Source organism: Pongo abelii, chromosome 6, assembly GCF_028885655.2.
Source record: "Pongo abelii isolate AG06213 chromosome 6, NHGRI_mPonAbe1-v2.0_pri, whole genome shotgun sequence".
Lineage (NCBI taxonomy): Eukaryota > Metazoa > Chordata > Mammalia > Primates > Hominidae > Pongo > Pongo abelii.
In genome coordinates, this window is record NC_071991.2 from 37,632,574 (window position 1) to 37,644,843 (window position 12,270).

General features: G+C 47.2%; 1 protein-coding gene across 14 annotated transcripts in view; it reads left to right on the forward strand.

Moving 5' to 3' along the window:
* Nucleotides 1–12,270, forward strand: part of TNS3 (tensin 3) — a 308,545-nt gene that overhangs the window by 61,808 nt on the left and 234,467 nt on the right. The gene's annotated exons all lie outside the window — the stretch shown is intronic.

Genomic DNA, 12,270 nt, shown 5'->3' on the forward strand with positions numbered 1-12,270 from the left:
TGTGGGGTTGTTTTTTGTTGGTTTATTCAGATGGATATAATGCTGCTCTCTGGGTGCGCAAGGTCTGCCTAGGTGTGTCAGGGGGACAAGGCCAAGTGGCAACTTCTGATTCCACATCCTCGAAGCCAGGGAAGAGGCAGTGCTGTGCTTCACGGAGTGCACGTGGGTATCGGCAACCCTGGGACACTGGCAGGCCTGAAGTGTTAAGAAATGTGAGGAGCGGCCGGGCTCGGTGGCTCACGCCTGTAATCCCAGCACTTTCGGAGGCTGAGGTGGGCAGATCACTAGGTCGGGAGATCGAGACCATCCTGGATAACATGGTGAAACCCCATCTCTACTAAAAAAAATACAAAAAATTAGCGGACGTGGTGGCGGGCGCCTGTAGTCCCAGCTACTCGGGAGGCTGAGGCAGGAGAATGGCATGAACCCGGGAGACAGAGCTTGCAGTGAGCCGAGATTGCGCCACTGCACTCCAGCCTGGGCAACAGAGCGAGACTCCGTCTCAAAAAAAAAAAAAAGAAATGTGAGGAGCTCTTTTCCAGAGGATGGGGTCGAAGCCTGGCCTCTGCGTGACTCAGCCAGATGGCCCCTAACCTAGGGTGAGCATGGATAGGCAGGCTCCCCTATCACTCTCACCCCTCCAACCAGCTCACTGTGGCTAGCATGGGTCTAGGAGGTGCCTACTGTGTCAGGTGCTGGCCACCCACACACAGGTGGACATCTGCCACCAGGCTGCTGGGCTAGCGAGGGACAAAGAAGTCCTGGACAGTCACACCCATGTGTGTGGGGGACTGGGGTTCTTGGGAGGGTGCTCTTGGTTTACATGGTGATGAGTGGCCCCACTGCTGGGGTCTGCTCACACACAGAGTGAGGTGGGGGACTTGTTTCCTTCCAAACGTGTATTTGAAGTAGACAATTACTAAGAGGGTTTCCTGAGTTAGACTTAAGATGTTTTTGAGGGATTGGTACCATCTTCTTTCTTTCCTTTCATTTTGCAATATTCTATATTATGATCCCTTTGAATATCTGATGGAGATGCAGAGACATTCTCCTTTGCACCTGTGCCGTGTGTTGGGGGGGATATCTTAAATGGGGGGCAGGTTGACAACAAGGTAAAGAGACAACAAGGTACGTCCTATACATAGATTATGTAAGTAATGTTAGGGATGGGAGCTGGCGCCCCGAGACGAAGCAGCGGGTGGGGCCCCAGCGGGTCTCACTGACTCTGGGCTTGATTCTCTGGACTGTGAAGTGGGCAGTAAGGCCTGGCTGGCCCTACTCACAGGCTGTTCGGAGGAACATGTGAGTCAAGGGACGTAAAAGGACTCTGTCAGCTCCTGAGTGCTTCATCAACATTAGTCAGTGCCGCAGCTGATTCAGTGTCCTATTTGTGAAGATTAAGTCCACCTTGATTGATTTCTGAGAGGCTCAAAGGTTAAACCTGTGATCTCCAGAGCCAGGCTGATGTGAGTTCAGACCTCAGCTCCACTGCCTCTCTGTGCTTCAGTTTCCTGGTCTGCCACATGAGGACAATAACTGAAACTCATCAAGGGGTTGTGTGAGGATCAGATTCATGTCTGAGCACGTGAATCATGCCCATACGATAAGAATCCCTTGAGGGAGATAATGATTTATTTATTTATTTATTTATTTACTTACTTATTTATTTATATTCTTTCTTGTAGAGATGGGGGTCTTACTGTTGCCCAGGCTGTTTTCCAACTCATAACCTCAAATAAGCCTGCCAACTTCGCCTCCCAAAGTGCTGGGAATTCAGGCGTCGGCCGCTGTGCCTGGCCCCAACGATAATTTTTCGAGAAAAGAAAATCATTACGTGGAAAGAATGAGAGAGAAAGAGTAAAACTGAATATCTGGGGATGAAAACTTCAAGAGTTTTTAGGGGCTGTTGTCTTGAAGTGTGGTTCAGTGTTCTTGGGCAGATCTGGCGTGGGGAGGTGAGGATCTGTGAAGAGAGTGAGAACAGCAAATAGATAAGAGCATGGAGATGGCCGCTCTCTGACATCAGCGGAGGGACCATGCGGCGACATCGAATCCTACCTGTGCCACACGGGCGCACAGAGAGGGCTGCTCTGGCTCGAATGGGAGCATCTTGAGCCTTATCCCCATTCCTGAGTTCGTGTTCAACAGAGGGTGGTCTGGAAGGTTTAACTTCCCTTTTAGGAGGCACCTGGCTGAGGAAATGGTGCTGTGGGAGGCAGTCTGGGTGCAGCCAAGAGCCTTGGGGTCTCCGCAGCCCCAGTCGACCTGCCACAAAGGCCTGTGCAAATACTGGAGTTTGTGAGAGTGACTATCTTGGTTGACTGATTCTTGATTGATTGATTATTGATTGTTGACTGATTCTTGATTGATTATTGATTGGTTGATGCCCTCAACAATTAATTTTATAGCGCCTTTTGGGTGCTGGCCTCCCTGAGGCTGTGTGACCCAGCTCCCTGTCACCTTCTCACCCATTTGCTGCTATTTTCCTTCTTGTCTCTTCAGACTTTTCTTGACCCCTGATACAGAAATGAGTGTGGAACCCTCCCTCTGCCTTTAGGCTCCCTCTGCACCTTCCTGGAGTTACTTTCCTGTACCTCAGGTCATCCTGATTGAATCTACGGTTCGTGTTGATTTTCCTTTCCTCTTGCACTGCAGTGTACATTCATGAATGTTTTCTGTGTTCCCAATTGTATCCAGGCCCAGATCAGTTTCTGCCCTGTTGTAGGTGTCCAGGACATATTTATAGGCTTACAAAATGTTTCAGCTGTGGGTATTAATGAATACCGGTGGAACTAATGAGGGAATAAAAGGCAGAAGTATTTAGTTTGGTGAGTATTAACTTGTGGTTAACTTTGCATCTTTACAAACATCTGGTTTGTTGGAGGTGGTGAAGGTCCCTGCGGGTGAGCTCTTCCCCTTCCCTTTCGCGATGAGACTTATCTGAGGCTTGCCCTGTGGGTGGCTTTTGCGGGTAAAGATTGGTAATGACACCTTTCCTCTAGGTTTCTTTTGTCAAGCGTGGGGCTGCAGGATGCTGTGGCTGGTAGCCCTGGTAAGATGAGTGTGATTTGAAACGGGGCTTGTGGAGACCATCCAGGAAAACAGCACAGCAGGGTTTCTATTGCAAGGTTGGGCGTTCTTGTCTTCAGTCAACATTGGCCAGGCCCCAGTAGGACCATAGAATTGGCACGCCCCATGACACTGTGAAGGAAAAAGAGCCTGTGTAAGTACACCAGGCTGAACTGGGATACAACACATGAGCTAGATTTTTGTTTGTTTGTTTGTTTTTGAGATGGAGTTTTGCTCTTGTTGCCCAGGCTGGAGTGCAATGCTGTGGTCTCGGCTCACTGCAACCTCCGCCTCCCAGGTTCAAGTGATTCTCCTGCCTCAGCTTCCCGAGTAGCTGGGATTACAGGCGCCCACCACCACGCCCGGCTAATTTTTGTAGTTTTAGTAGAGGTGGGGTTTCACCGTGTTGGCCAGGCTGGTCTTGAACTCCTGACCTCAGATGATCCACCCACCTCGGCCTCCTAAAGTGCTGGGATTATAGCCGTGAGCCACTGCACCTGACCCACATGAGCTAGATTTTTATTTGTGTGTTTGTGTATCTTCACAGGAAATCATTTTAGCCATTGCTCTTGTCAGTGTAGGAGGAGGAGGATGGACCTGGCGCATCTCCTTAGGTGCTGCCGCATGTGTAGATGGGGCATTAGCAGGGTAGGGACGCTGCTTATTGAGTTGGAGCCGGGAGCCGGGCACAGTCACTGTGGGTGTAGATGGGGTAGAGGCAGGATGTGGGGATGCTGCAGCTCATTGAGTTGACATGGGGTCATGATAGTCACTGCAGGTGTAGACAAGGCAGAGGCAGGATGGGAGGATGCTGCTCACTGAGTTGAGATGGGGTCCTGGCAGTCACTGCAAGTTTAGACGGGACAGAGGCAGGATATGAGGACTCTGCTCACTGAGTTGAGATGGGGTCCTGGCAGTCACTGCAAGTGTAGATGGGAGCCTGGCAGAGTCAGGGATGGGCTGCTCCACAGGAAGCTGTGGCCCTGGACAGTTGCACCCTATTTCTGTTCCTCAGTGCCGTGATCTTTACAATTTGTACATTAGAGTAGTTAATCTCTAGGATTTTCTCTTTCTTAATAGACTATATAGAGACCACTCCACAAATAGACAATTTCATAGTGTTCTCTACTAATAATTCACATATGTCATACACTTTTGCATTTTGATCCCTTTGTGTACATGCTACCTGGAGACAACAAGGTATTCCCTTTACATAGATTATTTAAGTAATCATGCATCACAGTGATGTGACGTTTTGGTAGAGGTGTTCTTTCTTTGGCTTATTTCTGGGGAAGCAGTAGAGCATGGTGGAGCTGAGGTGGATGGTGGAGACAGCCTGCCAGCATTCCTACTCTGCCTCTTTCTGCTTAGAGTCATTGTGGGGAATAGCAGGGTAAATACACATGAAACACAAACACTGAGGAGCTCCAGAAAGTGTTCAATGGTGTCAGTAATGACGATGATGATGATGATGTTGTTAGTGATGGTGATGAGGGTGACAATGGTATGCTGATAATGATATTGTAATTGATGGTGATGATGGTAACGATGATGGTGATGGTGGATGGTGGCGTAATTGATGATGATGGTATATTAGTGATGATGGTGTTGATGAGGATGGTGATGATGATAGTATGATGTTGGTGAAGATGGTGATGGTGAAGATGATCATGATGGTGATGGTGAGTGGTTATGGTGTAATTGATGGAGATGATGATGGTGATGGTGTGGCTGATGGTGACAGCGGCACTGGTGATTATGTTGACATGATGATGGTGATGGTGACGATGTTGATGAATGGTGACAATGATGGTGATGATGATGGTGATGACAGTAATGATAGTGCTGTGACTGGTGATGGTGATAGTGATAGTGTAGTTGATGGTGACAGTAACAATGGCAATGGTAACGATTGTGATGATGATGCTGATCGTAATGATATTGATGGTGATGATAGATGGAGAAGGGTTAGGGGCATATTCTGTGATGCAGGCCAGTATTTCTACCATTCCTTTTCTGGCTCATCCTTGGACTTTCAGGTCCCTGACTTTCACATTTTAACCTCCTAGTTAAATGCAAATTTCATGTGTGGTTAAGTTGAAAGAAAACATTTCATGTTTTAAAAACTGTTATGTTAACATGTAAGGGCCCTGTTATCTCTACTCTTGGAACTTTAAGTAAGGGAAAGAAAAGATAGAAATGACATTGAGCAATGGGGTTAAGTGTCCTGTTGTGGTTTTTCTTACACTGCTCAAAACCTTGCTGGTGTGCTCATACCATCAGTTAGGACTCTGAGGCAACCCGTTCTCACTACATGTCACTGAGTTCCCTTGGGTGGCCTAACATGGTCCAGTTGCCACTGATATCCCAAACTGGTTGTATTTCACAGAGGACAGAGGAAGGCGCTGTTATGGGTGAGTCTTGGCATTCTGGAATTAAGTAGATTCGGCCCCAAAAGTTACAAGTTTTGTGGGACTTGGTCCCTGGAAGAAGGTAGATCCAGGGAGGATCCAGGGTCAGACCACGCATAAATGCTCCCCATTTGAGAGATAGTTTTCTGGGATCTAATAGTGGAATCAGCGAGACTATCATGGAATGAGACAGGATGGCACAGAATAAAGAAGCACTGCAACAAGAGAGACGGCTGTAGGGAAGGCCTAAAGGAGATGAGAGTTGAGAAAGGAAGCAAGGAGAAAGGAGAAAAGAAGCAAGGAGAAAGCTGAGAAAGGAGAAAAGAAGCAAGGAGAAAGCTGAGAAAGGAGACCAGAGGGAAAATGGAATGAAGGGAGTTTTGTAAGAAAGAGTTGGTAATGGGTTATTCCACACGGTTAACCCAACATTATTAAGCACCTGCTAGGAGAGAAAGATGAGAGTTTTGTGTCCTGTCTTTGAGTCTGACAGAGTCAGCAATACACTAAGTGATTACAGATAAAAGTTTGGAGATAGACGGGCAGGTCGGTAGGTGTGTGTTTTTTGCTTTGGGCCAGGTGCAGTATTAGGACTCCAGGAGAACATGGTAGTTATTTAAAACTAACAAGGCAACAATGGGGTCATGGGGTCGAGCAGTGAATGTGGGCATTGGGCAGGCCTTGTCTGGCGGTCCCCCGCTGTGGGTCAGTCACTCCCCTCCTGCCTTGTGGAGCCTGTTACTGGGACACAGAGAGGCTGGCAAACTTGACAGTTGATGCTAGGAGAAGCAGAGGGTGACTCACAGGCTTGTTTATAACTTGGTCAATATGTGTCGAGTGTTGTATAAAAGATTCTGACAACCCTGTAAGACAGTGGCCTGGATTCCCAAGGCTCGTGGAGACGTTGTGAAGAATAGCAGTTCCAAGACAACATATAAAAATGTTGGGCGTTTGCAAGCCAGACAGCTCTGTGCTGTAACTGCTGCAGCGGGAGCCAGGATTCTTAAACATGAGTCTGGAAACCTCGTCTGACAAGGGAACTGATGTGTGGTTTGCAAACTGTCAGCTGTGGAGCTGAGTGTTCAGGCAAAGCCCTGAGAAGGGGCCTGCCACACACCAGCTCAGACGCTGGAGGGTAAGCTGGGCTGGAGAAGGGACAGGCTCCTTACAGGAAAACGCTTTTGGTGGAGCCTACTTGCATGGAATGTCATTGACTCTCACTTGAGATTTTTCAGCTTTTCAGTTTTGCAAGTTGATGGATGAAAAGTGATGTCTCCTTTTCATTATGTTTTTCATTCATCTGGTGATTACATGAGGTTGAACATCTAAAAAGATACAGAAAAGCTGCCTGCAGCATTTCTGTTTACTTAGCAAAGTAGCCTTTCAAATCCTTTGCTCATTGCTTATTTACAAATTAGATTATTTTAGGGCGTGGTGAGGTGGCTTATGCTTGTAATCCCAGCATTTTGGGACGCCGAGGCAGGAGAATCGACTGAAACCGGGAGTTCGAGACCAGCCTAGGCAACAAAACAAGACCCCATTTCTACAAAAAATTTAAAAATTGGCCTGCACAGTGGCACGCGCCAGTGGTCCCAGCTACTCCAGAGGCTGAGGCTGGAGGATTGCTTGCGCCTGGAAATTTGAGGCTGCAGTGAGCTGTGATCATGCCACTGCACTCCAGCCTGGGTGACAGAGTGAGACCTCATCTTTAAAAAGAAAAAAAAAAAAATAACATTTTGAAAATTAATAAATTTAAAAATCATTTTTTTAAATTTCTAAGACTTCACTATATTATGAATACTAAATCTTATCTGTGATATTAGGCAGAACTTTTGCCAATTTCTGATGACATTTGTCCTCCGAAAAGGTCAGTTTCTTATCTTTCCACTTTGTACATTGCAAACATTCCAGTCAGTTGCTTGTCTAAGTTTGTTTGTGGCCTGTTTGTCACACAAAAGTTGTAATGTTTGGTTTGTTCAGATCTACTCATCTTTTCATTTAGTTCATACTCTTGTTCCTTGTTTTAGAATGCCTGCCCTTCTCCAAGGTCACAAAGATGTTCTCTGATATTTATTCTAATATTCATTTCAGCTTTTCCAATTCCGAATCAGTTCCATGATTGATGCATCTAAAATTCACAGTATTTCTGTTATTATTATTATGTTGTTTTTCATGGAGTAACCAGTGTTCCCACTTTTATTGTCTGGCTCCTCCTTTCTTTCTGAGTTGTGATGTGTCTCTCCAGTGTCATTTTCTCTCCTATGGATGAGGCCACTGCATATGTCTGTCTGTCACAAAGTTTATTTCATACAACACAGAGCGCTGTATATCTGTTAGCCTTGCCTTTTATAAGAACTCTCACATGTGAAATAGTTTAAGATCATAATTTTTCAACAGCTACCTAATATTTTGTTTGTATATATATGTTATTTTATCTTTTTATTGCTTAGGTAAACTTTTCTTTTCATGGCAGAGAGGAATCTTGGCTATCACCCTGTTCTACTCCTAATTACAGAAGGGGAAATGGGTGCCAGAGGGGACATGACTGGCACGGATCTTTGGAGAGGGGCTGGAGTGAGCATGTGAGTTCAGACTCCTGAGGTCCCTGGACACCTGCTCCTGGTCATGGTGTGTAGCTTATGGTAGATATTTGCTTTAGTGGGCTCACGCATGTGGAGCCCCAGTTTTTGCACCAGGCACAGAAGAGCCTTTGCACACCAGCTCACTGGGTGTTCCAGTCCAGCTCTGGGAGGTGGGCTCTGCCCACGTAGAGCTGGGCTGGCAGCTGGTGTCACTGCTTAACCTGCTCTGTCGCCCAGGGCAGGCAGCTTCCGCTCTGTGCTGCAGTTTGCTATTCGTACAATGGAGTGAGAATGTGCCTTTCTCCCTGGTCCCCATGGGAACAGGTGGAACAAGGCGTCTAAAGTACATGGAGCTTAGTGGAAGGCACCGTAGCAGCCAATAACGGGGCTGCATGGATGGAGCCTCTCCCAGCCAGCAGGGCATGTGTCTTCTGCAGGGGGAGGTGCGGCGGCCGGCGGGCTCCGGGCAGTGTGCCTGGGCCCCGGTTCTGCAGCCTGAGTTCTCCAGGTTCTTCCTGTGGGTCCAGCTCTGTGCTCAGAGGGGGAGGTTCCAGAGGCTGAGGCATTTTCCTTCTCTTGCTTCGTTCACAGGAGTGGGAAGGTCTGCGCCAGAAGCCCCTGGGAGAATTCACTTACCTTTCTGTTGGTCAAAATTGGGTCCTTACCCCATTCTGAGAGCCTCAGGCAAGGAGAATGAACGGGGTTGCCCTCGCGCTGAGGGTCTCGGGCACCCACTGCTAGGGTCCTAGAAGACCCTAAAGGGCTCCTGTCAGTGTGGTTTGTATTCATCACGATTTACCCTATTAGAAATGGGAAACTGATGAGTATTTAAAATATTTAAGTCAGTTAAAAGCAATGGTAATGAACCAATTATATGTTAAAATGAACATATGCTTAATAAAAAATAACTGTATGTTTCAAAACAACAAAATGAGAGGAGGGGCATTTTTTTTGTGATTCTGTTACGCAGCCTTAATCAAGAGGCTGGTTCCCCCTGCATGCAGTCTTCTGCAATGTTTGGTTTGAAGCGTTGAAGACAATCTAGCACCATAAACATATCTACTTGGAAAAGGAAGCATTTTAATAGGCTTTTCAGGCCATTGTAGATAATCCATTTTGATTCTACACCAGAACTCAAGTGACAGTTGCTTGAAGTTCAATTTCACTGTGGAATCTGAAATTGTATCAGTAGAGTTTTTCCTACTCTGTTTTATTAAAATCCACTGGCCTGTCTTGCACACCAAGTGCATCTTTTACCCGGTGTGGAACACCACGCACTGGACATTTGGAAATTATTGGTTCACTGACAGTTTTGCAGAACTTCTAAATGTTGACATATTTGTTATACAGTCTCAGGAAAATCCCCACATTTGTTAATATTATTGTTGATTTTAACAGAAATGTCCTAGGAGTTGTTAGGCCCTGGTGATGGGTACAAGTCTTTTTTTTTTTTTAAGACAGAGTCTTACTCTGTCACCCAGGGCATGATCTTAGCTCATTGCAACCTCTGCCTCCTGGGTTCAGGAGATTCATGTGCCTCAGCCTCCCAAGTAGCTGGGATTACAGACATGCATCATCATGCCCAGCTAATTTTTTGTATTTTTAGTAGAGATGGTGTTTCACTATGTTGGCCAGGTTAGTCTCAAACTCCTGACCTCAAGTGATCTGCCCGCCTCAGCCTCCCAAAGTGTTGAGATTACACGTGTGAGCCACCGCATCTGGCCTGGGTACTAGTCTTCTAAAATTCTAATTTTCACTTGAAATCTCAAATTTTGACATTGGTTTATGATGACAGACTCACTTCATTTTTGAGAAAATGACAAGCACTCGAGTCTGAATAACCGCATTTTGTCTGCTAGGAGTTCTTTCAAATAAAAATGACATTCCCTGAGAAGGTGGCTAGTTTAGCTGCCAGCTCACACAAGTGCTATTCCAAAAAAGAGGCAGGTCTGCGTGGCTGAGGGTCAAAGTGACCTGTGGCCTCTTCTGGGCCTGTGGGCTTCAGAGATGGATTTTGGTGTGAAGTTCTTCTGCTGTTTTGGAGCCTCCCTTGTGGCCAACACCTTCACAGCCCCAAATCCCTAAGTGGTGATCAGGTAATGAGGTCTCCACAGCGTGTGGGCCTGCTGGCTATGGGCTTCTGAAGGCAGACCTGGAACAGGTCAGGATTGGGACACAGTTGTCCAGCACATGAATCCTCCATCTCATCCACAAACCCCAGTCTCACATTAGTAAAACAGGCGAAGATAGGTAGCTTCTTTCCAGGGTGTGGTGGAAATTTGGTAATACCCATGCAGTTCAAGCTTTTAGGTGCTGAGTGTATCAGCTGCCTGTCACTCCTGTTAGTGCTGCTATTGTGAGACCCTGGTCATGCACCACAGAGACGCTGTCGCTTGATGAGCTTGCAGCCCATCGGGAGAGATGGACACAGGGAGATCATCATGATATGACAAGCCATGATGACCTGCCATGATGGGTCAGTGGCACAGAAGGGTGTGAATTCAGGAATGGAGGCAGCTGAGCCGGGCCCAGGAGGTGGGTGCAGGATGGTGTGAATGAGGAGCTGAGGTTGGTATGGGCAGGGTTAGGGCAGGCAGGGGTAGGGCAGGCAGGGGGCTGTCTCCTGTGGGTGGCAGGATAGGAAGCTGGGCCTGGGCACTGTTCGATTCATATTTTGTAATATGTCAGAAAGGCAGGGAGAGTATGGGTGGATGAAAACACTGAATTTGATGTGCAGACGGGCTGGAGTCCTACCTTCATGGACCACGGCTGCCCTCTTGGCTGAGTCACCCTTACAGTTTCTCCCCGAGAGGTGCTTACGAGGAGCAAGTGCAGTAACATACGGGAAAGTATCTTGTATACTGCCTGGTGTGGTGCTGACCAGAGCTGGGCCACAGATAGATTGACGGTGGACTTGCTACTCTGAGGATTACCCATACTGCTGGCAATTGAGTGTGAAGTCCTAGTCCAAACATATGTAAAACTTTGAGGGTCACTTGTCTACATACCAGAAACAATGGCCCTGCCTCTCAGGATTGTAGTCTTGGCTTATCGGCAGTTTATATGATTTCACTATGATAATTGAATTTAATGATTTTGCCCTACAGTGCCGATGGCTGTCTGGTGGCCGAGTAGGCCACCCACCATGGATGTATCATACCAATGCCACCCTTGCACTGACCAGGGCCATTTTTTTGTGTTGAGTTGGAATGTTGCATGACAAATGATTCCCAAAGTTAGTACCTTAGCATAACAGTAAGCATCTGTTATCTCCCACTGTGTCAATGATCAGAAATTTGGGACATAGGTGACTGAGCAGTTCTGGCTCAGGGTCTCTGGAGAGGCTGCACCATCTGAAGGCTTGGTTGGGGTTGGAGACCAGCTTCCGAGGTGGCGCACTTCTGTGGCTAGGAAGCTGGGGCCAGCTGTTGGTGGGAAGCCTCAGCTCCTCTCCATGGGGGCCTCTCCATAGGGCTGCTTGAGTGTCCTCACAACATGGCGTCTGGCTGTCCTCAGAATGAGTGATCCTGGAGACCAGGACAGAAGCCATGATGCCTTTTAGCCACAAAAGTCACACACCGTCCCCTCTGCCAGGTTGCACTGTCACACAGGCCAGCTGATTCACTGTGGGAGGGGGCTATACACCGGCATGGGGGCCAAGAGATGAGGTCACCCAGGCCATCTGGAAGGCTAACCGCTGCATGATGTCGTGGTCTTGTGACATGCTGCTAAACGTGTGTGGGCAGAATTCTTTGCCTGACTCTCACTCAGCCAGAGGCCAGAGGCCTGCCCGCCGCCCTTTTCCTTATCTCAGTCCTTTGTGCTGGCCTCTGCCAGGGATGGTTTCTGTCTGGACTTTTAATCTTGTGTGGAAGCCCCTTGTTTCCCAATGGCAAGTCTCTCTTGATTTGAAAATCACTGATCACCTTTGTGTGTTTTGCCCATTAGAAGGTGTAGGATAAATACATGTCTTTGTGAATAGTCTTACAAACCTCAAGGTATAGAACGACAATTCAGCAATTCAAAAACATAGATCATACAAAGATAACAACCTAGCTGTAACTACTGGAGTTCTAATAATTGCCAGGCATGGGCAAGTGACCTTATCTGTTTCATCCTCATTCAACCCTACACAAACCTTTTTGACTTTGATACGTCATTGAAAACAGAGTGCAGGAGGGGGAGTGAGACATTGATTAAATTCACAGGGT